The 25,568-nt window shown below is 54.5% G+C and overlaps 1 protein-coding gene across 10 annotated transcripts in view; it reads right to left on the reverse strand.

Annotated features, from left to right (window-relative positions):
• MITF (melanocyte inducing transcription factor) overlaps positions 1-25,568 on the reverse strand; it is a 188,742-nt gene that overhangs the window by 94,091 nt on the left and 69,083 nt on the right. Inside the window, exon 1 of one of the 10 annotated variants that reach the window (XM_079122434.1) lies at positions 16,808-16,963. The exons of the other annotated variants lie outside the window; for them this stretch is intronic. The gene's annotated coding sequence lies outside the window, so the exon portion shown is untranslated. Of the gene's footprint in view, positions 1-16,807; positions 16,964-25,568 lie in introns of those variants that run through there. 10 annotated transcript variants of the gene reach the window in all.

Raw genomic sequence — 25,568 nt, forward strand, 5'->3', positions numbered from 1 at the left:
GTCAAATTCCCAAACATTCAAAGCATCTCAAATACTCTCCCAGTAATGACATCCTGTTTCAGTTATGCTGAGCCAACAGGATTTTAAAAACGAGAAAAATCATTTCTGCAGAAAAATCCTTCCTGTCTGTTGATTAGATCCAATCAGTCACCATAAGCTCGACACACATTCGCTTTCTGAACCTAATTCACTCTCCAGGAGTCCTGACTATAATCAAAGAGGGTATTTGTGTTGATAATAAAAGTTGAAATAACCAATATTTCAGACCAACAGCCTATGCAATTTCAAGTAATACTCCCACAAAGTGATATACAAGATAAATTCCATCTTTGCTTTAAATAATAAGTCCCATGTCCTTAAAAACAGAGTGACTAAGAAAGCTGTCCACTTCTCCCTGTGACCCTAATTATGAATTAACTTCGAGATATTACAGGCCAGGCTATACAAGTAGACTAAGAAGCACTCCGATTCAGGCTTGTCTAGCTGCTAATACCAAAAACTAATGGTTTATTTCTAAGGAGAAAATCACGAATACAAAATAGAAAAGTCGCTAAATCCTATTCATTGAATATCAGTCAGGTAGCAAGCATCCACTGTGTCCCGGCAGTGCGGAATGCTTAAGGCACCACGACCTCCCAGTCCTAGCAGGCACGTCTGGGGTAGCTGACTGCTCGGACCACTAATTTAAAGATTCGATGTGGATATTGTAAGGATCTGCCACCTCGTCCACCGGAATGATGTCCTGGGAACAAGCCTGTCTGGTTCCTCGTGCCGGGTCAGCTTCGGTGCGTTTTCTTTCCTAGGTGTGTCTTACCTGCAAATCTGAACGTTTGAAAAGGCAATGGGATCATTTGCCGGCCTCATTTTTAAAAGGGGAAAGAGAGGCCGAGAGGCATGGAAAATCCTTTATTGTGCCGCCACACTGTAATTGTGCCTCAGGTCTGCACATCACACCTCTTGCTGATTGAACCTCTTTATTTAAATACAGTGACTGAGGGACAGCAGGGAGTGAGGCCATCACTGCGCGGAGAGTGAAGACCTGGGCTTTGCGGAGCCTGCTGTCTTCTGAGCACGGCTCTGTGTCAACGGGAGCCACCAGCCAGCCATCAGGAAGACCCACACACTCCTCCCACAGCCTCTACGCCTGCACCCTCTCCCCATGCTGGATCCTGAGCCGCGCTGTCTAGCTCACCCCTTCGCCCTTCAGCCGGGTACAATTCCATACCGAGAAGAGGTTCAACGACTGCACGCCAGTGTTGAACAGTTGGTTAAGTGACCTTGGTCCTTTTCTAGCCACCTCTGACCAACTTTTTAAAGAAAGCGGAGAATCCAGCAGGCTTTCCTAAACATTTATACCAGTACGAGTTCAATGGACGTCACTCACTGGAAATGAACGTTAAGGCGCATCAATGCCCTTAAATGATCTAATCGGGTTAGAAAAGAGACCAAGACCCTGTGAGACGGCAAGGAAGGAAAGAGATCGGCACCGTGTGTACTTGTTAACCAGAAGTAAGGACGTTCTGGGAAGCAGACAGGTTTCTGAGGGGAAGCTGGGTTTGGGGAGCTTTGGAGTGTGATCAAAGGGGGCAAATCCTGAGCCGTCTGGGGAGGTGTGGGATTCAGCACGGCTTCCGATCAAGGTGCACGGCCACGTTGAGCCACCAGGGAGGCACAGGGCGAAAGGGCCCATTCAAGTGCCTTCACCTCAGGGTGGTCTCTGACGAGCATGTCCCAAGCCTCTCCAGAGTCTTGGGCCTCTCCAGAGCCTCGGGCTGCCCCTGGTAAGCCCCTCCAAGGGTCCACTGCTCCACTGTGCTCCTTTACGTGCCCTTCCACCTGAGGCTTCTTTAAAGAACGACGACATGTGCCTTAAAATAAAACTACGGGAAGCAGCAATGGGAGAAACAGGACTCATCAGAAGCCATTGGTGGAAAGGAGGTTAAAGGTAGCCCAGAAATAGCGGCCACTCTGTTGCAGGGACGCGCCAGCAGCTGCAAGAATGTCGTCTGATAAAACAAAGCCATGCGGTCTCTGAAGTTGGTGTCGGGAGCGGGGCCCCACCTACCAGTAGCTGCAGGAGACGCTCAGCTGGGATTCCCTGGGGAGGAGCCAGGGGCTGGCACGGGAGGGCCGAGCATCGCCACACGGGCCAGGAGCCACCTTGCGGATGGTAGTCTCCTCCAGAGCAAGCACCGGCGCCCGAGGCGGGCCCTTCGACCTGCAGGGGCCTCTCCCCGCTGCCATGATGTCCCCAGTACTGTCACCTCCTGGGGCCCACAGTTAGCCACGGCCCAGTTTTGCTTTGGTTTGGTCTCTCCTAATTTCGTGGAGTACCAAGAGAGTCTTAGCACTGCTTTCTCCAGCTGTACAACACTTTCCACACTAGATGGAGCCAGTTAGGATGTTTTGGGATTCACACCGTGTGCACTGAGTCTGTGAGTCACACTTGGGGGAACATTCCATACACCAAGTTATGAGAGAGCTGTTTGCCACCAAATTATATTTTAATTCGAAGGTATCACGTTTTCATTTTGAAGGTCAAAGTTCGAATCCATCTACCATTCTGCCTATTTGCTAACCCTTAAGGCCAAATGTATGTCAAAGTATCCATAAAGCTATAAAATACGTGTTTCTAACATGCACATCTTATCACTCACGGGCATTTTTGCGCTTTGATTTATTAACATGTTTATTATAGATTTTAAGCCGACAATTCAAAAATACATGTATCTCCCCTCCCCGTGGGAAGAAGGGAAGCAATCAGAAAGTGCTGCGTGCAAGTCACCCCACCAGCCCTGTGAAGTAAAGGTCACCTCCAGGCTCACAGGGTGCTCAGGGGAAGACTGGCCAGCGGTCCAGACGTGGACCTGCGGCCCATGAAAGCACAGAACCTGGCCCGGCACAGAGTAAAACTACCAAGGCCCTCGTAACAGGAGGGGCTGATCTCCATCCAGGACCAAGGAAAGTCCACTGCCAACGAGAAAAGAAAACACCACCGTCCACAGTGGTCAGCTGGGGCCGGGAGGGCAGCAGGCAGGGGCGCCAGGGAAGGGGCAGGAAGGCTGGGGCCTGGACTCCCTCCCGTCAGACCCAGCGACGAGGCCTGTCACTGAAACTTCACATCACAGCCCTGGTTCTCAGCCAGGGACGACTCTGCCCCTGGGGACAGCCGGTACTGGAGGCAGGTCGGATCTTTGCAAATGGGGAGGGGGAAGCTGCTCTGAGAGCAGAGGCCAGGGATGCTGCCGACGACCCTAGAATGCTCCAGATGGCCCCACAAGAAGGGTTCCCCAACCCCAAACCGCACAAGTGCCACCTGGAAAGCTCTGTTCGTCCAGTGAGCTTCCTCAATGCGAAAACCAAAGGCGCCCGGGTCCTCGGAAGAGTCGAACCACTCACCAAAAGTCCCGGCGTGTTCACTAGACAGTCTCTAAGCCTGTGGGGCACGGTACGTGGATGTACTTGAGTCCCCTGTGTCTGCCACAGTGCTCGGGTCAGGGTGTCAAGGGGTCAAAGGTTAGGAGCAAACAGGTCATCTACTGGGGACCACAACACAGCAGTGTGCGTGGCCCGCATGGCATAGGCGACAGGGAGGGCACGGCCCTGCCCGTGGTCCCCTCTACGTGAGGCCCAAGCACAACCTGGGGAACGTGTCTCTAGAAGGTAGACCAATGAAAAGCATCAGAGTGACCAGAACAGAGTTCAGGGTGGTGGTCAGCTTGGGGGAGTGTGGGGGGTTAGTCAGCTATTTCGCTACTGTGACTAAATGAGAAAAGGTTTATTTGAGGGCTCACGGTTTCAGAGGTCTCAGTCCATAGAAGGCTGGCTCCGTTCCTCGGGGCCCCAGGTGAGGCTGGACATCATGGCGGGAGAGCGTGGCAGAGGGAAGCAGCTCACATCATCAGGAAGCAGAGAAAGAGAGACTCCACTCTCCAGATACAAATATATACCCACAGCCACGCCCCAGGTCCACCTCCTCCAGCCACACCCACCACTCAGTTCATCCCATCAGGGATCAGTGCACTGACTGGGTTAGGACTCTCACCACCCAGTCCTTTCTCCTCTGGACCTCCCTGCACTGTCTCACAGGTGAGCTTTTGGGGGACACCTCGCATCCACACCGTAACAGGGGGCGGCCAACAGGACCTTCGGGTGGGGGCAGGCATGCTCTGTCTCGTTTCATGGCCCTGTAACATACTGGAAGGCTGAAGTGCTTTCCCATGTTTGAGATAAATGTAGTAATGAAAAGCATTAAAAATAAGGAAGGGGAGGGAAGTGAAGAGCTGAAGGCCCCGGGCATAACTCGGGTGCCAAGGACGGCGCTGTCCCAGCTGTGAGACTCTGAAACCAGCAGGGCCAGTGCCTCACTGTCCCCGCCCTGCCCCCCACAGAGCAGGCTCTGCTGCAGCTCGGCGGCTGGACTCCACAGACTGCATCTCCTCTGTCCTCGTGGTCACCTGGCACGGTTCCCCTGGAGCCTCACTCTGCTTCCCGATCCACCTACATGGAGAGCACTCCATAAAGCAGGGTCTTACTGTTCTCATGCAACCACTTAAGGAAAATTAATGGCTCATCAATCAACAGTGAAAGAATCGCAAATGTTTCATTTGGTGGCAATCAAGGGCCACGTGCCCTTCCTGGACGTGTCCATCATCGTGAGCCCAGCTAACACAAGCATCGTATTCATCCCCTAATCTAGCTCACGCCCTTGTCTGGGCAGCTCTCGGACCTTGAGTACCCTCAGTACGCAGCACCCCTCTCCATGCAAAGACCCACACACTCCTGGATCTGTGCAGGAGAGCTGTATACCACGTGTCAGTGCAGAGCAGAGCAGCAGAACACTCACACGGGGCCGAGTGCACACGCTCATGCAAAGACTTCTGGGAAATGGTTTGCACTGTGCCAAAGCTGGGCATGAGCAAGCTAGCGACCGACTCATTTCACTTCTTGGTGTGCACACTTGAAACTGAAGGGTTTACTGCAAAGCGAGCAGCAGTAACATCCATGGTGCTGCGGCTCAGAGAAGAGCAAGCCTGTCCTGCATCAGATGCCCACGAACGGCAGAACAGCGAAGCAACCACAGAGGGAAACCTTTGGTGAGAAGGAACTACGGTCACATGAAACAGCAAAGCAGGCATCTGACCCTGGGCCCAACAGAAGGACCCAGGTGTGAGCACACGCCCCGAGATTCCGTTTGCCCGAATAAACCCAGGCCTGACACAACCAGGCTGCAGGAGGCTGGGGTACCACCCCGCCCGGAGGAGAAGGCCCAGGTGCTAGCAATGCCCCATCCCCCAGACAAGGGCTGGTCAGTGAGGAGAACTCACAGGTCATGTGTGTGAGATCTGCACACAGCTCTGCAGGATTGAACTACTTCAGTGAAAAGTTTGCAAAAAAAATACACACACACTTTGAAGAGACACTGCTCTTCAATCCATTCCTTGACAAACATTGTTCACTGTCTTAATAATCTTCCCTGGCCCCAGCTGGACAGTCCCTCGCCTGCTAGCATCCCATAATACCACTACAATCTGACCATGACCCTGGGCTGCTTGTGCTCATTCACCCAAGGAGAGTGTCACGGTGCAGAGGGCAGGGGCAGGATTTCCCACGAGACGCCCCACGAGGCACGGCACTCCCGCAGTGGGCCCATAAATATCTATGGGGTTTGCATTACATCTATGGGATTCTGTCTTCGTCCTTACAAAGCGACGTTTCTGAGATCGTGATGGGTGGATGCTGTTGCCTCTTTATGGTTGTTTTTCTACATAAACATAAAATCCATCTTTTTTGGCCCAAGGTTCTGTAAGCTTTGAAACACAGTCACATGACCACCACGAGGGGCAAGAGGCTGAGCAGCAGGCCCCCAGGACGCCCAGCTGCAGCCACCAGAGGCCACGCAGAGCAGCTTCCTGTGCCTGCAGCTCTGCTCTCCTGAAGGCAGGGAACGGATCCCACAGCGCACAGGCTCTGGGTCTGCCCCGCACCGCACGGGACCCGAGACCCCGCCTTGGTGCCACGGTGTTGGGGCTTGTCGCACTTACAGCCTCTCCGTGTCTGCAGCACAGTCCACCAGCTTGTCTCTCCACTAAAGGAAGACGGGCAGTCTCCAGGTTCTGGTGACTATGATAAAGGTGCTGTCCATTTTAAGGATTTTTTTTTAAAGAATATTTGCAAGTGACTCAGCCAAGGTCATAGTTACCACTGATAAATAACAGCAGATGATTTTTTAAAAAATGTTTTTTAAAAACATGAGAAAAGTGTGAGTAAGTCCCCCTGACATCACTCAGGTCCAGCTCAGTGTGCCCTGTGGTGAGGAACGGTGAGCCGCCTTTTCCACACGTACTGCACGCTGACGGGCCGGAGCCGGAGGACTCCAGGGGCCTATCCACACTGAGTCTTGCCAGTGCGCTCGGGCTGGACAGCGAAGCAGAACCTGCATCCTCTCTACAGGAGATGCCTCATCCTCACTGGGTCAACGGACGGCGGCTCTGCCTTTTGTCTGACCTGCCGTACTGACCAGGGACATACAGGGGAGGGAGGGGGTGGCAGTGCAGAACACATCACAAAAGTGCTGCTCCAACAACCACACGCCAGGACGGCTGCAGCGGCACTTTTTTCTGTTGATTTAAACACAAAAAGCATATGTCTCCGTCCTCTGGGGCAAAGTGCCCACATCATGAAATTTCCACTAGCTGGCGTTTCAGGTGACCCGAGCCTGCAGGGCAGGGGAGAAGCCGCAGGAAAGGATGCCAAGGCCAACAGTTCAGGGAGGGAGCCGCCCAGCACCTGCTGGGCTCAGAGTGCACGAAAGGTGTTCTCCCTTCGAAGGCTTCGGTATCTCTACGGGAGTCACAAGGAAACCCGCGAGACCCGCTGCCTGGGCCCCATTCAAAGGTCCTCAAGTATCACCACAAAGGCAGCTGGACGCGGGCTGTACCGACGTGACCCCAGCCACGTCATTGCCGTCAATACCTTATTCTAGTCGTCAGCAGCAACCCTCCAATACCCCGAGGATGCTCGTTCACCACTGAGGACGACAGGCTTGAGGCCGCGTGCAGAAGGGCTTGCAGGACCTCAAGCCACCGCACAGCTGGACCTGGGTGCACCTTCTCCACCCAGATGCTGCCACCCGGTCATCCCCCGCAGCAGGTCCCTTCCTTCATCCAGACCCCCCAAAAGACATCATCAGACTCACCAGGGAAACAACAAGAGTAAGAAATGCTCTTTCCCTCCAGGTACTTCTTAGGTGGGGAAAAGTGAAGAATCCTATCAACAATAATATCTGAAACGTCTTCGTCAGCACTGCACTGGCGTCGTCTGGAAACCGCAGGCTCTTCCCAGAGGATTCAACGGGAGAAGACACGCCATGCCCTCATGCTTGGCCCACGGCTGAGGAACCCCTGCAAACGCCAAGGTGCTGAGGATAAACAGGGTGGCGTCTGACCAAGAGTGAAACGGTGCCGTGAGAATCCTCCGGAGAAAGTCCGGAGGTGGGAAGTCCGAGCAGCGGGGCCACGCTGCCCACGCTGGCATGGGCACCTGCCATGGCATCCATGCTGCAGGAGGCTGGAGGCTGGCACAGCTCTGAGGAGGGAAGAAGGTGGGAGCGGGGAAGAGTGACAGGCTACGGGGACACCCAGGCATGAGCTTCCCACCTCTGCCATGGTCGTCCTGGGAAAGAGATGTCACAGCCCAGGCCCTAGGGTCAGGAAGAACCAGAGCAAATGCAAGTGCCTGTCCTGTGTCACTAGCTGGGCACCCTGAGGGAACCTGTCCTGCCCCCTCTGACCTTCAGCTTCCTCACATGCAGAACCAAGACCAGGACAGCCCAGCTCCACAGGCTGTGAGCCACAGCAAGAAGAGTGCTCAGTAGGGAGCCGGCAGGGAGCTGCATGCGTGAGATTCCAGACACGCCTAGGGGTTGAACCCAGGGGCACCCACTGGACCACATCCTCAGCCCTTTTTAGTTTTTATTTTGATACAGGGTCTGACTAAGTTGCTTAGGGCCTCACTAAGTTGCTGAGGCCGGCCTTGAAATTGTGATCATCCTGCCTCAGTCTCCAGAGCAGCTGGGATTACAGGCATGTGCCACCATGCCCGGCTAAACTTTATTCACTTTATCATCATCACATGCTGACACTAACCACGGCCTCACACAAGCGATCTCTGCAGGACGGCAGCACCCTGGACACCTTGATTTATGCCAGGGCCCTCCAGCTAGATTCTCAGATGCAAGGTATTCTGGAAGGATCTTTGCCCAGCTAAAGTCGTGGTGCAAAAAGCTGACTCTCAAAATACTCCCCTACAAATGTCCCTGCTACCATTTACGCTCGCTCATCACCCAGAATTGTGAGACGCCTGCTCCAGAGGCGGGCAGCGACGGCCATGTTCCTGCCCCGAGTGAGAAGGGCCCACGGTTAGGAGCTGCCCAGGGGTCTCGCTGCTTCTATCATGACAGAAGTTCCAGAAGGCTTCTCACCAGCTCACCCATGTCCGAGCGCAACACAGGAGAATGGCCCAACACATGCTGCTCCGTCTTCTTTGTCACCCAGCTCTGGGCAGCCCCTTGTTGAAACTGGTCACATGAACTCGGAGCAGACATAAGCATAGGCTCTGGAACCCTCTAGGAGCCCCAGGACATGTGCGGAGAAGCCCTGTTTTGATTCCTCAGCCACGGTAATGGACAGGACGTTCACAAAGCCCTGGCTCCCTCCAGCGTCCCACCGCCTGCCCATCTTTGCCAGAGTGACTTTGCCATAGAGTCAGCTCCGGAAAAACAGACTCGTGAGAAGCAACCATTTCCCCTTCCCCGGGAAGCCACCAGGATATCCACTTGTCTCTGCTGCCTAGAAAAATCTTGTCACCTACAAAAATCACAACCCCTCAACACAAAGGTCCCTGGTGAAAGGAACACACGGGGCCCAGCGATCCCCCTCCACCCAGCGACTCTGCCCACCCTTTCAGCTTTGAGCTTGCTCTCCTGCAAAGTGAGTTCCAGCACAAAACAAGCAAGAGAAAGCCCAGCCGCCCAGGATGAGGAGAGGCATCTGCTCCTGACCGGGGATAGGCACCGGTCCTGCCCGGTGAGGCTGCAGAGCAGCCATTAAACACCCAGGTGTCATCAGAAGCCAAAGAGCGGTTCCTGCTAGGAAGGAGTTCCCAACTACCTTCCAGAAAACCAGAAGAAGTTTCAGAAATCAACCAAGACAGTCCTCGGGGCCCAAAAGAGAAGCGTGGTCAGGAAGTGGACCCTTCTCTCCAGGGATGCCTCTAGGTGACAGAAACGGCCTTCGCCAGGAAGGGTCTTCAGTGACTCACGCCACTGCCCGAGTCCACCCAGCCTAAGAGGACTCCGCACACGTCCACTCTCAATGGCGAGTTTTTCTTCTCCGTAAGTAACACACCCCAGCAGGTGTGCACAGGACCCCTGGTTTTAAGCCAGGCTGTGCCGCTGACCAGCTCCAACCTCAGTTCCCAGCCAGGGGTGGGGAGATACCTGGCATCGGCGTCAGGCCTGGCCTGCTGCTGTGTTGGGGTTCTCAGGGGGCCTCCCAGGGAGGGTCCCAGGCGGAAAGTTCACGACCTTTCTACTGTGACTCCAGCTCAGCTCGACTTTGGAGGTGATCGCTTCGTGAACACTCATGCTCAACAAGCCCACTGGGCTCCGAGGGCCCTGCTAGAAGTTGGGAGACGTCAACCCACAAGACCAGAAATGACCACCACGCAGTCTGCCCTCAGTCCAGCGCCCACGGTCCACCCAGAGCATGGCCAACGTCTGGCAGTCTCTGGAGGACGGCCTCCCAATCACTCACGCCCACGCCCACAAGGGAAAGGTTCAGGCCCTTGCCAGATTTGGAAGGTCCCGACCTGACTGTAAAGTGTCCTGCTCGGCGTACAAAATGTGCATCACCGCCCAAGAGACAGTCCCCGTGCACGCTGCAGAGCTGGCGGGTCGCCTTTGATCTCTGGGCCTGGCCTCCCACCCCGCTAAGACCCCGCTTCATATTCTTCTAAAGCCACCTGTGTAGCCGTCCTTAGTTACACGACTTTCACTTACCAGGGACCCTTGCCCAGAGCCCAAGGCCGGACGCGGCGCTGGGTGGAAAGTGGCACGGGGTGAGCAGCGTGTGGCCCCTCTCCACAGTGAGGCTTCGCGTTCTAGAGACGTCAAACACCCGGACGCGGTCCAGAGGGGAGCCGCGGTGCCCACTCACTACAGCAGGGGCAGCGCCTGACACGAGGCAGGTCCAGTGCCCAGTCTGTGTGTTCCCTCCTTGGGGACGTCACCTCACAGCTGCCCCTCGGCCCTGATGCCCTTCTCCAGACGGCTGCATGATCACATGCTCAGTCCTCTGTCCAGAAGACCCTCAGCTGGCAGGTCTGCCGTGCGACAGCAAGCCCTCCGGCTTCACCTGGCTCCTGAGCATGTCCCCTACCTGACTGCAAACCACAGCAGGGCAGGCCTGCCTGCTTCAGTCACTGCTCTGCCCCGGCCCTGCCCCAGCTGGCTGTCAGAGGAGAGGGTGCCCGATGACAGGGGCTGAATGGATGAACTCAACACTCATCTTTATTTTTTGGTAATGGGTTTGAACCCATGGGGGGGTGCTAACCACTGAGCCACAAGTGGCCCTTTTTATTTTCTTTATTTTGAGACAGGATCTTGCTAAGTTACTGAGGGCCTTGCCAAGTTGCTGAGGTTGGCCTCTAACTTGCGACCATCCTGCCTCTTGGCCTCCTGAGCTGCTGAGATGACAGACTCAGTGCTCTGCTTATGCACAGGCCCAGCCACACACCCCGTGACCCACCTGCTCGGGAAGCCTGCAATCCTGAGCAGAGGTCCTATAAGGAAGATCCCATCGGGGCCAGAGTGAGGCAGCAGCAGGATCGGCGGGGGAGGCAGACCAATGGGGCACCAAGCAACAGCGGGCTGATACCAAGAAAGCAGGGACAGAGGGTTGATGACCTCTGTGCCTGGGTCATGGAGACCACAGGAGAGGGAGGATGTGGTGAGCCAGATGCAAGCCATCCAGGGGTGACAGCTGGCCCCTTCTTGCTGGGTCTTCAGGTTTCTCAGGGCAAGAAGGAACTCCTGAGCGGTAGGGAAAATCAATGCTTCCACACGTTGGTCAATTCAGAGTTGCTTCCAACATCCCTCGGGTCGCACTGATGGCATCTGACCGCAAGACTCTGAGGAGGTCTCCAGACCAGCAGCAGCCACGTCTGCTACACTAGCACCCAGAGACACGGCCCTGATGGACGGCTCCTCGCGGTCTTTCCAGCCAGCAGATAACCGCCAAGAAACGCAGCGCCCTGGTCGTCGGTGAACAATGACTGTCCCTCACCTAGCTCTTCAGTTCTTAGCTGGACCACAGAAAGTCAACCAGGCTTAGCTACAAAACAACAGTGCATGTGCTGAAAGACTCTGTTTTCTCAGCGTCCACAAGGAATTGACAAAGAAACAGTGCTTGTATGATTTTTTTTTTTTAATTCAAAGATAAACCCACAAAGAATTGCAGAGCCCTGAATGGTCTAAGGATCAAGCAGACTCAAAAACAAGTCAGAGCAAAAGCTAAAAATCTTTAAACTTGCCAGGCAAAATAAATAAATAAATAAAATAAACTGGAGTGAAAAAGTCACTCTCCTATTTTTACTTGTTTATACCTGTTTCCTCCCAAAAGGACTTTTAAACACTTTATGAAGGAAGTCCTCAACATCTCAAGATGAAGCAACCACCACAGAAAATTACTATAAGTGGATAAAGGAAAGAGAATTTCCGAAAGAAAAAAAAAAAATAGGAAGGTCCTGAGGAACACAGGCAGTACCCAAATACAAACGGGAGTCCACACTTTTCTAGAAGTGGGTCACAAATTGCTTTCTAAGTCACGGGCTCAGAATCCAACGTCTTCAAGTTTGAAGAGAGCTTAGGAAAATGGCGGCACCTCTTGGTTGGATCCCCAGTTGCCATGGAGACATGTGAGCCCAGTGTGGCCAGATCTGCCTTCTTCAGTAGATGCTGGTAATTCAGACAACCATGTTGGCAAGTGGTTTTTCCTCTTGGTTTAAAAAAAAAAAAAGCGGGGGTCAAAGCAAACACAAGAAGAGGAAGAAGGTGTGACCAGTTCATGACTAAGTGTGTCCATCAAATAGAAACCCAGAGTCCTGCGGAAGCAGTCATTTGTGGTACTGAAACCGGAGACACTTCCCCATCCGTGGTCTTCATAAAGAGGGCGCTGTAACACCCACAGGACCAGCACCCCGCACAGCCAAGAGCTGAGACGCTCAACAAGGGGGGAGGCACAACACTGAGGTGACTTGGCGAGCGCATTCGCTGGGGACACCACTTCTCAGGCCCATCAAAGTCTGCACGAGAGGTTTCTGCAGGTCTGAGTGACTCGGGAATGGATTTTAACCAAGAGTCCCTTCTGATGAGTGTGATTCTCACACCTGCCTAAAGCACTTTCTTCCTGGAAAACTACTTTTACATGACATACCCTCCCTCCCTCCGTGTTTCAGAGAAATAGACGAAGGCCCAGGCTTCAGGCTGAGCTCCATAAATAGTGTTTTCCATTTTCCACCGCGCCATCTGGTAAGTATGGAGCAGGCCTCTGCTCAAGGTTAGACTCCGTGACCAGGACCTATCGTGCTTCAAGTTCAAGGCCACTGGCTTTACTGGGCAGCCCATCTGGCAATGAAACTGCAAGCTGTGAACAACTAGGAACTTGGTGCCTCTGGTCCTCAGCCAGGGAAGGATACACAGGCAGGGCCCAACATCTCGCGGGGAGAATTACTGTCCCAGGTCGCAAACAGAGGGTGACCGGTTCACTTCCTCAATGGAACTCCTGGGGTGGCAACAGGGAATGGACTCCAGCCCGAGCTCCTGACACACCTGCACAGGGCAGTGGCTTGTCACTGCCCTGCGGGCAGTCGATCCTGCCACAGTGCTACTTTGGAAACACACTTTGTTCCTTCACGGTTTTTAGGGAACAAGTTGAGCATCACCCCACGGAGGGTGGTTTGCTGACACATGATCGTGCCACTAGCCCTGGGTGCACCCAGCAAGCTGTGTGGGCAGACCAAGGACAGGCCTCACACCCCACCAGCTCCTCGGTCATCACATGTGCTGGGCACACGCCCACCACGTCAGACCCAGCGCGAGGTCCTCCAGCCAGCTTCAGAGAAGCGTCCCTCTGCCACTTCTCACCAGCTCGCAAGCTGCAGCCCTTCAGAGCCACGTCCAGGAGCAGCCCCCAGGGCTTCTTCAAGGCAAAGCGCTAAGCAGACCATGTCCGTGCCTCACTCAGCCGCTAACAAGTGCAGAACTGCCTCCCATTTCTATTAGGTTCCCGTCTTTCCTCTTTTCAGAGTTTTTAATTTTGTGCTCTGGGTCCCATTTCAACACCCCGTGGTCGAGTTTAAGGAACACGCAGCGTTGTAGCAGAACCTCCTAACCTGGACATCGACAGGAAATATTATTTAAAAAAAAAAAAAAAAAAAATTTGCTAGAATGTAAGTTCTGCCCAAAGCTACTAGATATGAGGAGACACCACACACCGTAGTAAACGTGCATCCTATTTATTACTAATTCATTAACTGGAGCTACCAGTTACAGGAAGCTTGACGGATGTCATGAAAGCGCTCCAAGCAATGCATTTGCTCGCTGCAGAAAATCAGTGCAAACAAGAAATGCACCGAAGGCCACGTGCCACTAATCTACATCTGTGTGCTATTGCCTGCGTCTCTTTGCTGTGCTCGGCCCGAGTACTGCCCACTGCTCCACCCAGTCGCTTCTGACTTGACTTCACTGTTGACCTGCTACTTCTACATTCAGGGTTGCTTTTCTGAGACAACAAGCAAAGTGTTATCAAAGGGACGCAGTCACCTGGACTTCACTGAGCACGTGCTGTCTGCTGAGCTCTGTGCTCTGGGACACACAAATGACATCGCTCCACAGACTGGGCCTCATTGCCAAGAGGATTTGGGGCAGCTTCCAAATTTGGCAGAACCACAATATTGCTCACCCTTAAGATTAATTGCTATTTTCATTCCAGTTCTAAGATGTGTTAAAAATGTGAATTATATAAATAGCACCTTCAGAAACGAAAATGGACTTTGATTAGTCTCCTGCAAATTAGAGTTTCAAGAATTACCTTCTGCTCTTTAGTCTGCCACCCTTCCAAATATTATGCCACCAAAATTAACTACACAAAGTTGTCTTTGAGTATTTAAGGTGGTGAATACACGTTTAATTGTCACAGAAACTGTCTGCCATTTTCCCTTCTTTTTCTTTCAGCAGTTATTTTAAGACTGCTTTGTGAATCTGGATAGGCATTTGTTGAATCATGTGCAAGATACACAGAGAGATGCAGATACGCCCGGAGACGTCGTATCTAGTTACATATCGTGTGTGTGTTTAAGCCCCATCTTGAACTTTCTCTTCCAACGTGAGCTGCATCTGTCATTCTCTCTGAGAAAGCAAGGTCCTGATGGGCAGCACACAGCTTGGGGTGAAGCTGACTGGAGTCCCAGCCTCTTATTGCTCAGTGAGAAGCTCAGAAACAGGAAGCAACACAGGCAACAGGACACCTAGAACAGGCTGTACGGCTCATCCACAGTTATCTGCTCTGAAGACACTGATAAGGAATTTCCCCTTTTCTTTAGGAAAAGAGCCGCCTGGTAAGGGCCTGGGTCACATCTCCACTGATACTCAGCAAGCCTTGCTGCCCCTTTATGTTACCCCAAAACAAGGAAAGCCCCAACTGTCCTATCACTCTGACGGTTTCCAGATGGGAGGCAAGGCTTCTGTCCAGCGGCTGCGGCTTTCAGCGTACTTCTGTGTGTTGTGAGGAGTCAGGCCCCGGGTGCCGGCTGGCCCTGGGCAGGAGCTTTTCTAGAGCATCTCAGCCATTCACATTATTGCACCTGCAAGGCCATTCCTTAAAAGGCAGTGTTTGAGAGGGGGCAAAGCGTCCCACAGCAGAGAGCAGCGGACCACGGTCCCCAGGAGGACAGAGGCAGGCCTGGGGCTGTGGCGTGCCTCCACCCCAGCCGGCAGCCATCTCTGCAGCCTCGGTTCCTATCTCACCTTCTCTTCCACGGCAGCCCGGGAAACTCCCAAAGTACTGACAGCTGGACTCTCAGAGGCTTTTACCCTCCTGCCCCAAATACCCAAGAAGAGCCGAGTGTCCAGGAAGACGGGCCAGCTTGCCCTCCCCCCCCACAGCCCGTGGCACCGGGCTTCAGAATCCAGCGGTGCTAACATTTCTGGGTGAGATCTAGACACTAAGGACCAAAGTGTTTTTATTTTTAAAGGTATAAAGTAATTCTTTTTCATTTAAAAAAATAAACTGAAATTCTCTTACATTTGTTCATATTTCAATCTTCCCTGACCTGGGTCTGCATTTAGGGCAGATGGATGTTCTGTCTTGTAGGAACTGAACACTAGGGAACGGTCAACTGAAGGTGAGGCCTTGACGAGCCACACAGATGCCACCACCTCTGGGATAAGCAAAGGGGTACAGTGACCTCCCAGAGCTGGAGAGGAAGGGGAAGGGAGAACGCCCAGCCTGGGGCTGACGAGATGCAACGGCCCTTTTATCTATAAAGCACTGGGAACCCCGTGCTCAGCAGAGTATCCTAAGCAGATGCGAGAGAGAGCCCTGGACCTTGCTGGACACAGGAAGAGAAGCAGGGCCAGAGTGAAAGCCGCCCTTCAAAGCAGTCATGGTCAAACTTAAAAAAAAAAAAAAAAAAAAAAAAAAAAAAAGACCTTTTTCCTAGCAACCTGGGTAATGAAAGGGGGTCTTTAGCAGCCAGTGGGAAGAGCAGTTTTCATAATTTCAGCAGCGATTATGACAAAGTTCACGTGTGAGCGTTTGGAAAATCCTCTTTTTCTGAACTCAAGGACCAACATTTCTCTGAGGTCAGAATCAAGAGACTGATTCCAGGGTTCAAAGTTCTCTAAAGTCTCTTTAAAAGAAAGAGGAAAAAGGGCTGGGTTGTAGCTCAGTGGTAGAGCACTTGCCTAGCACATGAGAGGCACCACGTAAAAATAAGTAAATAAAACAAAGGTACTGTGTCCACTTACAACTAAGAATATATATATTTATTTGGGGGAGGATACCAGGGATTGAACTAGGGGCATTCAACACTGAGCCACATCCCCAGCCCTATTTTGCATTTTATTTAGAGACAGGGTCTCACTGAGTTGCTTGGTGCCTCACTTTTGCTGAGGCTGGCTTTGAGCTCATGATCCTCCTGCCTCAGCCTCCCAAGCCACAGGCATGCACCACCCATGCCCAGCTAAAAAAAAATATTTTTAAAAAAGAGGAAAAAAATAAACTTAACATTGACTGACACATGTCACTGTCTCAGTGTAAAACAGGGGAAAAAGTTAAAGAAACCTGTAGCACAAAACCATGATTACAGGTGGTAAAGCTCCAGCAACAGCCACCCACAGAGTCTAACCCACCTCTAAGGTTGCAAACACACCCTGAGCTTGGGCCACTTGGGCCACACTCGCTGGAGTGAGAAGGGCCGGGAGTCTGGTTCCGTCACACTGCTCTTCACACAGCACCACACAACTTACAGACAACCTTCAGGGGCCTTCTCAGCACTCGGACATCAGACTTCCAGGCTGAGGAAGGCAGGCACAGCTGTGAGCATCAGAGCAAGAACGCCAGAATACAGAATACGCCAGCACCTGATCCTGCTCCTTCTCCCAGAAGAAAGGCAGGCACTACGAATTGCCGGTCAGGTCTCCTTCACCCCTGGCTTATTAAGCCCCAAACAGCAAAATCGGACTTACCCCGGGAGTCCATCTTCTAGGCTTACTCAGAAAAGCAGGCTGTGAAGGAGCCCAGGCAGAGCTGCACCCCGACGCTGACCAGCTCGCCGGGTCGATCTGCTGTCCACCTACTAGCCCCAGTGACTAGGCATGCCTCTGCCTTCCGTGGAAGGACTTCTGCAAAAGCACAGTGGTGAGTAATCCTCAGGCTTGGTGCAGATGTCCGGCCCACGGCCTGCAGAGCAGCTTCACTTACTCACCGTCTCTGCTGCCTTCATTCATCTCTTTTTGCAAAATTAGTGCTAAAAGAATTCCTGGCCACGCCAGCATGGCCCCAAGGCAGCCGGCTGACCGTTGTGTCCACAGCCTTTTCTGGGTCCTTGTCAATGGCCAACATGATTGAGCTGATATGCTCAGCGAGGCCCAGCCACACAGCATCTGTCAGCATCAAACTACTTCCTCAAGCGATTCCCATTCGACCCCGTCCTATCTCCTTCCCTGGAAAGAGGGCCATTATTTTACCACACTAAGTATCAGAAATACTGAAGACTATGAAGCATGAATTAATCCCTGTCTCCACATCCAGTCCTTTCTTTCAAAAGCAATCACTGTTGACAATGTTGGATGTAGCCTTCTAGAACTTGCTATAGATGCATATATGTATTATGCAAGTGTGTGCATGCACACTCACGCACACACGCACGTGCACACACACATTTCAAAAAGACTCGGGGACTGATGAGTCTTGAACGTCAGAATTTTCCAGATTTTATAAAGGTAACACATCATCGGCAGTATGATATCCCCAGTGAGAACAAGGCAATTGCTCATAATCAAGCATTTCAATATTCCTACCAGGAAATATATGAATATTCAATGAAGTGATGGAATAAAGACTGTAAATAGCCTCGGGCCATTTTAGGTCAGGTATTTCTGCCCCGTGAAGTATCAGAAAAAAGTATTTACACTTTGACATTCAAGACTTGGATTTCAGACTACAGACAAGGATCTTCCAACTTAGTTTTCTCACTGACATGTATCAAGTTCTGAGACTATTTTATTGTAAATGTTCCTGATGGGACATTTTGGAAGTATCTGCAAATAGAATTAAAGTCACTTGTGAAATGTGCCCCCCCCCCCGAGAATCAGGCTGGGCTTGTGCACGGAGAGCCCCGGGGGTTGGGCCCAGTACCCCGCGACCCATTTGGAAATGAAAGCGAAGGCAAACAGCGCTCAGACAGGCAGAGGCAAGGGCTGCCCAGAAGCAGCAGTGGCCGCAGCCCCAGAGTCCACAGGTGGCACCAGGTGTTGTCCTCTAGGCCACCGTGTGGGTCCTAAGACACCTGGTTGTTGGGGAAGTCACCTTCTTCTCAGTTCAAAGAGAGCGCTTCGGCCGCAGAAGCAACGGGTCCACATCCAGGCTTCCTGGCAGCTCGGGTGCGGATGTGGACTTGGGCTCTGCCCGTGGGGACGGCATGGGCCTGAGCACAGAGGTGGGTGGGAAGGCCTGGGGCCAGGCCGGGCCTGGGGTCTGGTGTGTGATGCCATCAGTGGGGCACGCTGCAGGGTCCAGCCCAGGTTCCACATGGGATCAGCTGTACCCCACACTGGTGCCTGGCTCCTCAGGGCTCAGACTCCACACAGACTTTCTGGCCTCCTGGGGACCCGAGCTCCTGCGAATCCTTCAGGAACTCTCTTTCAGCCACAAGGAAGACAAACAAGCAGCCTGAAGTACGGAAAAGACAGAAGACACCTGGAAGACAGGAGCAGCTTCCCAAACTGACTCCTGTCCAGTGCAAAACCAACTGGCCCTGGGTCCACGGCCAGCCTTGTCAGATAATGTGATCACCGTGTCCACAGAGTGATAAGGCCCACCTTGCTAAACTGCCCAGGAGAGAGGAATGAGCTCTCCCATGTATTCACTCTCTCATTCACCCAAACATTTACTGAGCTCCTACAAAGTGCTTCTCACTCTGCAAAGTAACAGGCATTAGGATTTCCTGATTTAGCAATAAAAACTACCGGGCACACAGTTAAAATCTAGAAACCACAGATAACTTTTCAGCGTAAGCTGGTCCCATATTTGAGATATATTGCTATTTTTTAAAGTTCCTTGTGGTATGCAGAAGCTTTGTTTTTATCTACGATCCAAAGTTCACTGGGTACACAGATGTCATCTGGAGTCCTTCCTGGGTGCACAGGAGGCATGAGAGGGGCGGGGTTCTCCGTGGCATCCCTACGGCTTAGTGCTGGAGTGGGGGAGACAGGTGACAGGGGATAATAGCCAACGGAGTCTCAATGGCACGAGAACGTGGGGTTAGAGACAGGGTGGCTAGGGAGAGACCGTGTAGGAAGGCCACCTGAGGGCGAGATCACTAAAGCACTCGGCTCGCTGAGGGCCGCCGCACAGATGATGCTCAGCAAAGGCTGATTTCATCCCTGGCAGGGACAGCAGCTGCCCGAGCCTGGCTGGAGGCCTACGTGGGCCTTACCCCAGGCCAGCCCTGTCCCCTGTGCTGGAGGAGGGTGAATAGCAGGGGTGTCAATTAACCTGCCAGCAGCAACCACCACCCGCTGCAACCTCACGAGAGACTCGGAGCCAGAGGTGCCCAGTCCAGCCTCCCGCATGCCTGACCCACAGGGATCCCAGGGACACGGCGGAGTGACAGGTCCTGTGTTCACTCATGAGGTCTCAGGCTGCTCCTCACAGAGCAGGAGTGGACAGGACAGGGGCCTGAACACCCAGACACCAGTCCCTGCAGAGGGACACTGCGACCAGTGCAGGGCTCTGAAGAGGCTGGTGCCCGTGCACCCGGCACCACCCGGCTTCCGCTGCTTCCTGCCGTCTCCCAGAATGTCGCTCCCTTCCCTGCAGGATGCACAGGGCCCAGGTGAACCTCTCTAGAGCCCACCTCCCAGCAGGGGCCCTCACAGTCCTCCTGCATGCATTTGATAAACATCTGCAGATTGGTTCACTGCGGGATCCAAATCCAGGGGCAGAGAGAGCCAGCCGCGACCTGGACAGCGCCTGGGAACGCGGGCCCCGAAGCATGACCCTCGCCAGCAGTGGACATGAGGGCAAAATGCACCTCGAGGACCCGACCCGGCCCAGCTGCCACCTGCTTAAACAGGCAGTCAAAGAAAAGATGGCCCAGGTCTCAGCACACAGCTGAGGACGGGGCTCCCGTCTGAACGACCTTCCTTCCCATGGCGGGAGAAAACCGTGGCCACCCAGGTTAGAAAAGGAAGGACGAGGAAGAGGACGCGGGTGTTCTCCACCAGCCCACTCCTGCACCTCCACCTGGGACCCCACACTCGTGCCTAATGACAGGGCCTAAGGGTCGTCTGCAGTGCCCTTGGCTCTGTGCCTGTTCCATGCCAGACACCACAGGCCTGACCTCTCTGCCTGCAGACATGATCCCTCGGGCTCCAAGCCACAGCTTGGGACAGCGTGGTATGCCAGCCCACAGTCGCGCCTGTGCTGCCCGGACAGGTGAGCAACCCAGGGTGGAGCAGTCTGCAACCTGTGCACCATCTCACCGGAGAAGACTCAGGGATCCAGGGCCCAGCTCAACGACACAGACCCAAGTGCTGCTGGGAACACGTGAAACCAGGGGAAGACCAGAGAGACACACCAGAGGCCCACCCAGGGCAGCACCAGGCCTGAGCGTTGGGAAACCATGACCCCCGAGCGACCCAGGCGACTCATCTAACTTGGCCAGATTTGGGTTCCAGGCCACAGGCTCTGGAAGGGAAGATGGAAGCTCACAGTCTCTCTCTGAATGCGCCACCCAGCATCCGGCACGTGCCAGGCGCCGCTGGTGGGGACGCTGGATGTAATGGTGGATGTGAGGAGAATCCCCACGTCTCGGAAGCATCAGGAAGGGAGGGGGATGCGAATGATAATAACTCAGCTGTGGAGAGTGTTAAAGCAGTAGGAGCTGATGGTCCCGAAGCAGAGCAAGAAGCTTCAGGGGGTCAGGTTGGGGCAGGAGAGGGAGGCGGGCAGGGGAGGCCCAGAGATGCCTCCTGAGCAAGGCTGAGAGGAGGCAGGACCTTAGCTGTGGGAGGACAGCTGGCCAACTGGCCAGGCACAGAGCACCCTGGTGGGCTGGTTGGGGGCTTGCCAGAGCAACGGTGGGGAAGCCAGGCTCGCTGCAGCCGGGACGCACGCTGGGAAATTAGGAGGTAAGCCCAGACTAGGGACAGGCCAGACTGCAGGCAGCTCTCGAGGCCACGGACAGCGGCTCTTCAGGCCTGGGGGCTGTGAACTGCCTGCTGCATCTGACGGAAGCAAAGGACCTGGCCCTGGAAAAGTTCTCCGGTCATTTGTTTCGTCACTGCTGAATTCTCTGTGCTTGAAACACAGACTGGCATAAAGTAGATGCTCAAGTAACTGAACAGATGAATGAATCCAAAGTATTGCTTCTTGGCAAATCAGCCCAGGAGATAAGTGGTCCAGAATGTCGCAACTGAAGAGACAGAAAGGTCAGGGACAGGGCAAGAAGGCTCAGTGCAACCCGAGTGGCCGTGCTTCACATTGTGAACCGTGCCTGGGGAACAGCAGAGGTGACGCACTACTGTCACTGGCCAGCACCTTGATAAACGCCACGAAAGTGAGTCCACAGCCAGTGAGTGAAAAACAAAGCACAGGCCCGGAGACGGCCGTGCACAAGGCCAGGTTCACGGGTCAGGTCCAACCGGCCTGCGAGCGCGCCACAGACGGCTGCCAAGAGCCCGGCACCGTTTCTGTCGTCACCTTACCGCAACGTGCACACCCAGCGCGTGCACCAATGCAGTCATGGTCACACCGAGAGGAGCCTCCAGATCGCACACGCACACACCAGAAGCATGCTCTCACACTCACGCGAGCTCCCACACGTGCTCGGACGCTCACACACGCACACACGCAGACGCATGCTCTCACACTCACACGAGCTCCCATGCTCGCTCGCTCACACACGTGCACACACAGACGCATACTCACATGAGCTCCCACACTCACTTGGACACTCACGCGCACACACGTAGACGCATGCTCTCACACTCACACGAGCTCTCACGCTCACTTGGACACACACACACACAGAAGCATACTCACATGAGCTCTCATACTTGCTTGGACACTCACACGCACACACGCAGAAGCATGCTCTCACACTCACACGAGCTCTTACGTTCACTTGGACACACACACATGCACACACAGAAGCATACTCACATGAGCTCTCACACTTGCTTGGACACTCACACGCACACACGCAGAAGCATGCTCTCACACTCACACGAACTCTCACACTCGCTTGGACACACACACATGCACACACAGAAGCATATTCACATGAGCTCCCACACTCACTTGGACACTCACACGTGCACACATGTGGACGCATGCTCTCACACACGAGCTCTCACGCTCACTTAGACACTCACACACTGACACACACTCCCAAACTTTCACACTCACTCTCACGCACACACACACACCACACCACACCATGGAGATTCTGCTATTCAATTGAGATGCCCATGTTTTTGCTCCACAGCTGATACTGAGAAAAAGGTTCTGCTTCATACAGAATCTCACTCGGCACCAGGGAACAGAGCCCGCGAGTCCAGCGTGCCAGAGCATCAGACCCCAGGGATGGGTCGACTCAGATCTGTGCCTCACTCCACATCCTCCAGGATGTAAGTTCAGAAATCATGGTCAGGCTGTCCCCGATAGCAGGCCATCCACGGAGCAGCACAGTCCCCATCGGATCATGCTGTCTTTCTAAACGTGGGGCTTTGCGTCGCTCTGTCACAGAACACAGTCTCCACACATTCACCTTCTCTACTCACATGCCTGCAGCGCTACAGAAACATCTTTATCGTGGAAGCCAGCATGGTGACGTTGTGGTATTTGTTTAATCGACTGAGATGACGCGGACTGAGCGGCAGTGTTAGCTGACACAATCGGCCTGAAAGCCGTCCTGCGCAGCCCAGGCACCATCTGATTAGACACGGTCCCTGCGCAAACCTGACGCGCGGCTCTACGAGGAAAAGCCCATGTGGTCGGGACAGCAGCTGCCCACTGACGGAGGACGCGAGCCCACCTCCCGAAGTCGCTCTTCGTCCTGAAACACCGCCTTTGCAGCACGATCCCAGCAGCTCTGGTCCAGGTCCTCACGCTGAGGCGAGACCATCTTTCCCAGCGCCCGGCCCAGGCGCTGCACAGAGCACCAGCTGGTAGGGCCTCAGGCTGACGGGCTTGCTGACCGGCAGCCCTGGGCCAGCGGTCATTGCTCAGGGACAACCACCCGAGGCCAGGATGATCCAGATGGCCCTGGTGACATGGATTCCCTACAGGAGGCTTCGGGCTGCCCCCCGGGAGCCCACGGGGCCTCCACCCCATGGCTAGCAGGAGGGACAAGCGCCTGCTGGGTGACAGCAGCCACTGGGGGCTCCTCGGGTGCCATGAGCTGCCACGTCAGGGGTGCCCAGACCTGCTTCAGGGAGCCGGAGGTCCTCAGGGGCTGCGCCACTGACCGACACCTCCAATACCATGCAGCCTGCGGACACTAAATGGTATGAAGGTCGAAAAAGTATATGCACACATATATATTTACATGTTTGTATTACATAAATGCGCATCTCCTATATGAATCGTATGTGTAAACTGGGCACGTCGAACACATGAAGAGATGTGGCACACAAGAATATGTGCGTAATGACAAAATGGACAGGGAACATGCTCAGAACCGGTCCCAAGAACCGTGTCCATGGATGCAGTGCCGAGGTCGGAGCATGGCCGTGCTGGCTGGTGTCCGAGAGTCTCCACTGGCAGGCCCCTCTGGGGCTCCGGACTTCCTGCCCACTGAGTTCAGGCCTGGCTATGCACCTCTGGGTCCCAGCACGTGTGCGCAGGAGCACCAGCAGCTGCTCGGGGGTGCCACGCCCTTTTCCTTCCACTCAGAACAAAGGTCCCAGAGGAGCCGCCCTGCAGTGCCCAGTCTGGGTCTCAGATGGGAGTGGACAGGGCAGAGCTGATGTCTATACACGCCAAACTTGTGCCATCTTGGTGTGCAGCCAAACAGCCTCAGCTGACTGACCCCAAGCTCCTGTGTACCCACAGGCTGGGGGACATGTGGCCTGTCTCTCTGCAGGCCACACGCTGAGGGGACACATGGCCTGTCTCTCTGCATGCCCACAGGCTGGGGGACACGTGGCCTGTTGCTCTACAGGCCACGCGCTCAGGGGACACGTGGCCTGTCTCTCTGCATGCCCACAGGCTGGGGGACACGTGGCCTGTCTCTCTGCATGCCCACAGGCTGGGGGACACGTGGCCTGTCTCTCTGCATGTCCACACGCTCAGGGGACACGTGGCCTGTCTCTCTGCATGTCCACACGCTCAGGAGACATGTGGCCTGTCTCTCTGCATGTCCACACGCTCAGGGGACACGTGGCCTGTGTGTGCTGAGCCCAAGGAGGAAGCTCCGCTTTCCTAAGCCCCCGCCACGGGAACCTCGGGCAGGTGTGGCCCAGACAGCGAGCACCCTGTCGGCCTCAGGCAGGGCGCTGCTCTGGAGAGGCGGAGAGGCGCAGAGGCGGTGCGCGACCGGGGCCCTTGAGTGCGCTGATCTATGGCAGCGCCGAGGGCTCCAGCCGAGCTGCGAGGCCAGCGCTGCGCCCGGCCGTCATCTCCACGTGGACTCAGGGCTCCAGCCGGCCATGCCAAGCCTGACTCTATCTGCACAGGTGTGACACCACGTCACCAGGGGTGTGCAAACCATCTTCAGTGGCAAACGGCAAACTTCCAAAACTATTGCCCAAACCCCTCATTCCAAGGGCTTCGCACACCAGGGCCACGCCCAGCAGGACAGAGAGACCCTGAAAGGCAGTGAGGACGCGGAGCCGCCAGGCAGGTCCCCGAGGCCAGACCTGAGAGGAAAGCCTGGGGCTGGGAGCGGGGACCCTCCACGGGGTCCGCCCCCACGCAGAAAGCGGCAGGCAGCTCTGAGTGGGGGTGGGAGGAGGTGGGGGGGCGAGGACCCAGGCCTCACTCCGCAGGTCGGGCCTGTGCGAGCCCAGAGACAACCAGGCACCGCACGAGCTACCAGACACCATGAACCCCGGGGCGCGGCGCAACGATCCACAAAACGTTAGATCCTGAAGTAACAGCAACTTCCACCCCGAGTGGGTGCCCACCGTTCCCCCATGTCTTCCTGAGGCCGGGAAGACCAGAATCAGCACCCCCATCACAACGGAGAGGACAGCAGAGCCAGACTAGATCACACAGTGCCTCTAACCAGCCCCTCTGCCATTGCCTCATCTTCAAAAAGCATAAACACAATTGTAACAAGGGCTTAGAGCCTCATTACCGTGACATGCTCTCAAACTCAGGAAGTCCCCAAATGCCCTTCAACAGCAGAATGGATAAGGAGACCCCAGCACTGTCATGCAAAGTACTATACAGCACTGACGAGGGTGGACCACAGCCCCGACAGGGAACTGCACTGGTCTCTCCGCGTCGTCACAACCACAGGTGCTGCCTGCAGAGAGGACCTGCCGTTTGACATCCTGACTGACGGCGTTCCTGCGAAGCGCGGAACCAGCCTGAATATGCTGTAGGAGTCAGGCGCTGGTCCCTGGGGAGGGCCAGGGTCAGCAACTCCAGGCACGAGGAGGAGGCGACTGGGCAGCAGCAGTGGTGATCCATCGCTGACCTGGGGCCGAGCTGGCTCGTGGGGAGCGGCTTGTAGCAGATGGTCCCACTGCGCACCCATAACCCATGCCTCCACCT

Source organism: Sciurus vulgaris (assembly GCF_902686455.1).
Source record: "Sciurus vulgaris genome assembly, chromosome: 19".
NCBI lineage: Eukaryota > Metazoa > Chordata > Mammalia > Rodentia > Sciuridae > Sciurus > Sciurus vulgaris.